This window comes from Drosophila bipectinata, chromosome 2L, assembly GCF_030179905.1.
Source record: "Drosophila bipectinata strain 14024-0381.07 chromosome 2L, DbipHiC1v2, whole genome shotgun sequence".
Taxonomy (NCBI): domain Eukaryota; kingdom Metazoa; phylum Arthropoda; class Insecta; order Diptera; family Drosophilidae; genus Drosophila; species Drosophila bipectinata.
The window spans coordinates 9,308,153-9,315,548 of NC_091736.1; positions in this window are offsets into that span (position 1 = coordinate 9,308,153).

Consider the following 7,396-nt stretch of genomic DNA (forward strand, 5'->3'; position numbering starts at 1 on the left):
CTGTACTATGTATATATTATATAATAAAGATGATAGCAGAGTGATTTCAAGCATACTTTGAGTAAAAGAGATATTTTAGGTTGTACATAAAATAGATTTCTAAACTCCCTATTATTTAAAAGCTTTTCTTAAAGAAGGTCTTTCAAAGTTCAAAGATTTTTGAATTCTATGTATCCAATTATTGTTCCACTAAAATAACTATTTGCTATATTTCTGTTTTAAAATCATGGATAAAGTTTAATTTAATTTTATTTTCTCAACTTAAAGGACAAGCTTACTATTTTAGTATTATACATCTACAGACTCCAAAACAAGGCGGCAACAGGTGCACAATTACCTGGACAACGACAGCAACAACTAAAAAACATGCGTTAATTGCCAAGAGGCTGGGGATATGGGTGCTGTCAGGCGCAAATCTTTGAGCTTGGGGCCTTGGGCCTGGAGCACGGTGACAAAATTAAACTTAATTGTTTTATGACAGGCCTGGACCGCCAGGCAAGGAGGTTAACGCATAACCCACTCCACACGGTAGCGGTCTGTGTAGCCTATGGATGGCTAGGTGCGTGGATGCTTTGAAGCAAACTTTGAATCGGACTTGGGATCAGAGGCACAAAGGCTTTTGTTGGTGAGCGGCAAAAACAGTTGACATTTTTTAGGGTCTTTAGCTGCGTTTCTTTGTCAGTGTTTTACTCTTTTTTGTGTTTAATCGTTTTTCTTGTAAACGATTTTTGTTGTATGGTGTGTTTTTTCTTGCTACGACCGACAGATCCCATTTTATAATATTTATTAAAAAAATGTTTTACCCAGAAGCCGAGATTTCGAGTAATGAACCAGACTGAGGACAGCAGGTGCTGAATGCCACTGGGTTATGGACCCCAGCCGCCTCAGCCAAGACTTTAGTAAAGTGACTTCGAAGTCTGGCACAAGCATGTAGTCAACATTTCTATCATTGTTTTAAGGTAAACTTTAAACATTTTCATGTCAATCACATAGGAGTCGGGCTAAAAGGAGACCAAAGCTTAATGAAAGGAAAAGGTTTTTTTGCTTTGGGCGGTTGGCGGGAATCGTTTAGCAAAGTATGTAGTACAAATTAAAGAGTTGTTTAAAAATAAACAGTAAAATATGTTGGTTAAGATTGTAGTGGGTTTTTGCTAAATATATACCTTTCAAGAATTATTTTCAAAGAGTTCCATGGCGTATACTTAATATCCTATTGCGTTCTTGATGTCTAAGATAATGAAAAAAATATGTATGTAAATAGATTTGACACAGCAAACATGTAATATCTAATTTCAATTATAATTTCAATTCAAAATTTAATTAAAGAAAAATATAAAAAATTCCCCAAGCCTACCGTTATTTTCCCAATAAAACACATTGAATCAAAGAATTTTAATGAAAATAAATGAGTAAAGCTATGAAGTTAAAGTGTTTCGACATTAAATTGTGCTGTTTAATGCGACCTACATTCCTATTGAACCGCTGATCCAGGCTTCTTTGGCCTCTTGCCGCTTGAGGAAGTCAGCTTGCATCTGTCTGGGCCACGGACCATGTCTCTCCGCTGATTGTCATTTGTCAAAAGGTTTGGCAAGGCGGACAGGCCCAAGAGGGGCATTGGACATACATAAGTAAAAAAAAAAATCGCCCAATTAGCGACACAGTTAAACGTCAACATCCTCACGGCTTAACATCCGGAGGAGCGGATCTCGCCAAACTCCCCGGCGGCCGTCGCTCCAAACCGCCTGCCTGTCTACCGGCCGCCGCTCATATGTAACCAGTGACGGTTACATTTTCACCATCAATCAGCGGGCGCCTGGCTCAAAAAATGCGGAACCGACAAAAAGCCGCAATAAAATCCCCAACCTCGGTCCTGGGTCCGCAGCTTTTGCCTTCGATCTCCGAACGTCGAGCCTTTAACGCAATTATCTGGCTATTATCGTTTCCAGCCCATAGGGTACAACTATACTTTATAGAGACGATGGTGGTCCGGCTGGACGTGATCGCACTAGTAGCTGTGAAATTGGGTTTATTGGGTCGCTAAAATATTTTACAAATGTCACGAGTCTCGAATTTATTTATTCATGTTTTACGGCCCGCTTTTGGGCCTCGAACAATGCAATCGACGTTTTAATTAGCGTCCCCATAAAAGACTCACAGAACCACCGACATAAACAAAGCCAATATTCCAAATATTTCGAATATTGTGTAGCAATATTTCATTTGATCGAAAAGCTACCGTTTCTCTGGGCCAAACACAGCCATGGTCTGTTTGTGGACAAAGCAGGGCCTTTGTGAGGGCGCCCCATTGGGGTGGGGGTCTCGAATTTCCAGTGACGTATAATTGATTAACACCCATCGTCACTTCTGGCGATCTCTTGTGTCTTGCAGTCACTTTTATGGTTATGTTATTTGACTTAGTTATTTAATACGTTTTAGTCTCTCGAGTAGCCGGAACTAAAGTTGTCGGCCAAGCAAAGTACCTTTATTGCCCTCACTTTCTTTGGCTCAAAAAAATTTCAAATATTGGTATTGGGCTTTGTTGGCGGGGATTCTTTCCGATGTCTCAATTCTGCGACTGAGAATCTTTTAAAAAGTATTTCTTTTAACTCATAGCTTATTCATAGCTTGAGAATTGAGATTTTATACAAAAATGTTTTAACTATTATTTGGATGAGTAAAGAAGGAGTACCCCCTTAGGAGTAAGTACTATCTACCGTTTATAGACGTTAAAAACAAAAAGAAAAGACGGGTGAAGGAGGAAAATTGGAGTCAATATCTAAAAAACTAGCTAGCAAAAGGACAGACCAACATTCTTATATCGAATCAGGAAATCCGCATCAAAAATATATGAATATCATATTATAGAAAATATATATACAGCATCGGAGATATGCCTTTCAAAGAGTAGCACAATTTTTACGAAAACTAGAACACCCTCTGCTACCATATGCAATTAAAACAAAAAAAAACTACAAGAAAATATTCTACCGGATTTATAGGCCATATTTTAGTCACAACAGCTTTTATAAACTTAGAGACTTTTTGAAAGACACTCTAGGCATAGCTATAAATCTTTTAACTTTCCCTCTTTAATGTGGTCTGAACACTTACCAGCTGAACAAATTTTACACTTTTGCTATCCCAATAATTTACTGACTGATTCTGGCATTCTCTACCTGATTCAAATCCCCCAAGCAGCAATTGAAAGATTTAATTAATTTAATTAACTTAAGGATTAACTGCCGGAGACCGAAAATGCCCAGGGGGAGGAATGTGCTATGTGAATTGCTGGCAACCAGAGGTGCTCATCAATCCAAGTCCCCGGCACGATGCAGAGGTGATAGTACCTATAGCCAGAAGCTAATCAAGCGGCATTCGGGCAATGGCAACGCTTTGCTATGCAGTCAGCACGCTTTATAAAATAATGATCGAGTGACCGATCGGGAGGACTGCGGGGGCATCCATCCAATCCATCGAATCCGTCGAATCCATACGATCCATCCTTGTTTTGATTGCACCCGTAAGTGCCATATTGTCACCGTTTGATCAATCAACCCAGCCGCCGCGAGGAGTCGCCGAGTCGGCCTTTCCGAACTGGCCAGGCTCGACCTGGTCTGGACGATCGTAAATGTAACTCAATCCTCATTGATGATTGTTGCGTAACTTGTTTCCAGTTGATGCTTCAGTTGCAGTTGCAATTAGCCCTCGATCCGTTTGTTTCTGCTCATCGATGGCCAGGGCCCTCGCTAATTGACAATATTTATGAACACGTACGCATTTTATCGCCCCCAGTTCCGTAATTGGGGCCTTCGTCTTGGACTGGGGCCGCCGTGTCGCCCACAGCTGCTGGTCGCCAATTATTTTCATCAAAATTGTTGACAGTTTTCAGCGTACGGCAATGAAGAGATCTCGGCGCTCTTTGCGATCCCAAAGATCTCGGCAGCACCTCCTTTGAGTTATACCACGTTTTGGTTATACGAATGCCAAACTGTGCCATAAATTGTCACTAGATGAGACTTCTCTCTCTCCAGTTTCATAGATGAAACTTGCTTGCCTGCACTCGCTGTTTACTGTTCACTGTTCACCGTTTACCATTTGCTATTTAATTAAATTTACTTTAATTGCACATAAAGCATTCTTTGTGCTCGTTTTTCTGTTTAGCTTTTTGTTGGTCCAGGCAAAGCCAAACAAGTTCCATTTTTAGTGTTCGAGAACAAAAGGTAATTGTCATTTGGCAGCACTCTCGACGCGACTATAGCTAGATTATAGACATTAACCCTTGGGTCGAAATCTCGGTATGTCTGGGGGCACTTGGCACATTTAGAATATTCTTTATGGCGACCGACAGGTGACAAGAGAAGTATATTCTTGGGGAAACTATAAAGATTAAATCTTAAACGAAACTAATTTGCGTTTTGAATATGCTACATGACAAAAGTGTAATAGAATTTATAGAATTGCTTAGGGAATTTACATTTCAGAATTCTATTTCCATTTAAAGACTTATTACCCCAGCAATCTATCCCTAATTGAGTTAAATAGAAATAAAACTAGATACTACCGATTTCTTTGATTTGAAATGAAATTTAAATACTGGCAATCCAAGAAAGAATTTAAGTGGAACATTACTTCCGTTTAATTTGGTTACCTTTGAGACCCCTGAGGCGGATGGATGCCTAAGTACATTTCGTTTGAAATTCAATTAAATAGTCGTGTGACCTTCTCAATGCAACTTCAAGATCGTTCTACTTTCGAGAAGGCGAGGCCATAAAGCTACTGGACGAGCACGGACGAGGATTTAAAAGTTTTATTAGCCCGGTCTTTAACATGTGTTCCCTGTGTATTTTTTTCTGGTTTGGTTTGGGGTTTAACGAAAATTGAAATTATCAAACAATTAAAAGCGCACAACGGCAACATGTATCGGAATGGAGGGAATGGAATGGTACGGCCCAGGCTAATTAAATGTAATTAATTTTCACATGCCTCAAAATTAAATGCATTTAAATCAAAGAGTTCCGAGAGAGTGTGAGCTTTATATATAGCGTATGCTTTAATAGCCCGTTCGACCGAAAAAAAACCAGCAAACCGACAAACCGAACAACCGACAGACGCTCTTAAAAGTGATTTAAAAAGTTTCATTAAGATAAACAACAATGAACACTCTACAGCAGAAGCAGTCACAGCAGCAGCAGCAACAGCAACAAAATGTTATAGCAATTTAAATTTTAATTTAAGCTCACTGTGCCTGGCTATGACCACAGGTGAATAAACCATGGGTCAGACTCCGGAGCTCTGAGTAAACTAAAATAAAATCGCACCAAAACCAGACAAATACAGAGTCCCCGTCTTGGGGGCCATTTACCGTTGCGCCCTCGAGGCGTGGCCGTTTCTGCCGTTTCATTTTTGTTTTTCGAGGGCATCCCGTCCCTATACCCCCTCTTTTTGTGAGTCTTCTGTCCACATATTAATGGCCCAACCAGCCATTTCGGACAGACAAATTGCTGGCTACTGGATGGGATCCATCCCAGTCCAATGGCTTTCTCGCTCGTAACCAGAGATCTCTTCGGCCAAAACCACCAACCGAAATTCAATGGAAAAAATGGCGTTTAACTGTAACTCGCGCAATGTGAAACATTTTCGGGTCAGGTGCATGGGCCCCAGACTCCGGAGTCCGGATCCCAAACAGATTTCACCAACCTGTATCCCAGACAACGCCCCAAAAAGATTGTGGCAGTTAGTGGCTTGGACTCTGTTCGTTTTTGTTGGCCATTATCTTACGGTAATATCACTCATAAAGCGTTTTCTGTTTTCAGCTCGGTGGCTATTTGGTTCGTGTGTCATCATCACCACGATGATCATCATCGTCATTAACATCCGAGCAACCTTCGCGATCTCTTTGGAGTACAAGTACATATAGCAACTTTGGCTCGTTATGGTTTCCGACATAGGTTTCCTACCCCTCTTTTCTCTGGCCGGCTTTAAGCCATTATTCCGGTGTTACTTTTTCGTTTGGGTGTTGCGCAGATTTATGTCAGAGCCGGCCATTTTGATTGGCAAGATCTTGTTAGGGTTTTTTCCTTCATTTTATTTGGCTCTCTGGTTTTTGGGTTTATTGCAATACACTTGTTTTGTGGGTACCGCTTTTGACTGAAATTTCCGGTCGAAATCGGGAATTCGGCGGTGATCTTAACGATTATGACGGTTCGAATTAGGCTATTATTAAACTTCATTTTAGTGGCAAAATTTAGAGCATTTAAAGAATCGAAACCCTTTTATATAAACTATGATCCTAGGTGACAGGTTATACTTATACTTGCATACTTTTTTGGGGATTAAATACCAAACAAAGTTTGTGTGGCGAAATGTAAAGCGTTTCTGAAATCAGGAACTTTCTGAAATCAGATATTACTAATTATTTGAAAGTGCTTGAATTATCTTTAAGTTGCAATCCACCTTTCAGATAAATCTGTCGTGCTACGAATACTTGAACTTCATTTAGCATACGACACATATCGCAGCGGCCAGTGGGACGGACAATCGTGTCAGCTTTGCAACCTCAGGCCATAATGCATGCGTAATGCGACTCGTGCCCCTCGGGACAAAGGAGACACTCAGTTGGGGAGCGGTATGACGGTGAGTGGTGAGGGAGCTCGGGGCCTATGGGGTTTACGGGAGCGAGGCCCTAAAACGCGCGTTAATTAGCCGTACGTGAGGAGTGCGTTTGTCAAGCAGGCAAATGGCCAGCAACTGCTCCGCTCAGAAATTTTATCAGCCAACTGAAATCAGTTACAGGCAGCTCCAGCTCCAGCTCCAGCAGCAACAACAACGACATCTCACCTGCAACAATGACAAGTGTTGATGGCGATGACGATGACGATGTACGAGGCATGGGGCAAGAGAATATGGGGTATGAGGTATGGGATCTGAGGTAAGAGATTTGTACGTGGAATTGCGAGAGAGACCCATGTGTGCAGAGGGTTGACTTGACCCGTGTCCACCATTCGTTGAGCTTGGCTATAAAACAAAATGAAAAATGTTGTTGCAAAAAAATACAATAAAATAAAAACAGAATCTCACTCGCAAAACACTTGTTCCCATCTAGTGCAGTGCTATGTGGAGGGCAGTGGCTGGAGGAGCTGTTCTATTTGATTTAAACGTAATGATTAAACCGCAACCGCAACGATGCATATGACAATCAGTTGTGGAAAAGTTCCACAGCCGACCCTAAGCCGTCCATTATCCTTGACCCTTTTAATTAAAACAAGTGCCTGGGTATGGGGATGTTTACAAGATTTACATATTTTTCAGATCTACCTAGTTGCATACCAATTAAAAGGAATGAGGGTTATACTTAAGAATTTTTACAAGGGACAAAGAAATAAATTAATGGAAGAGG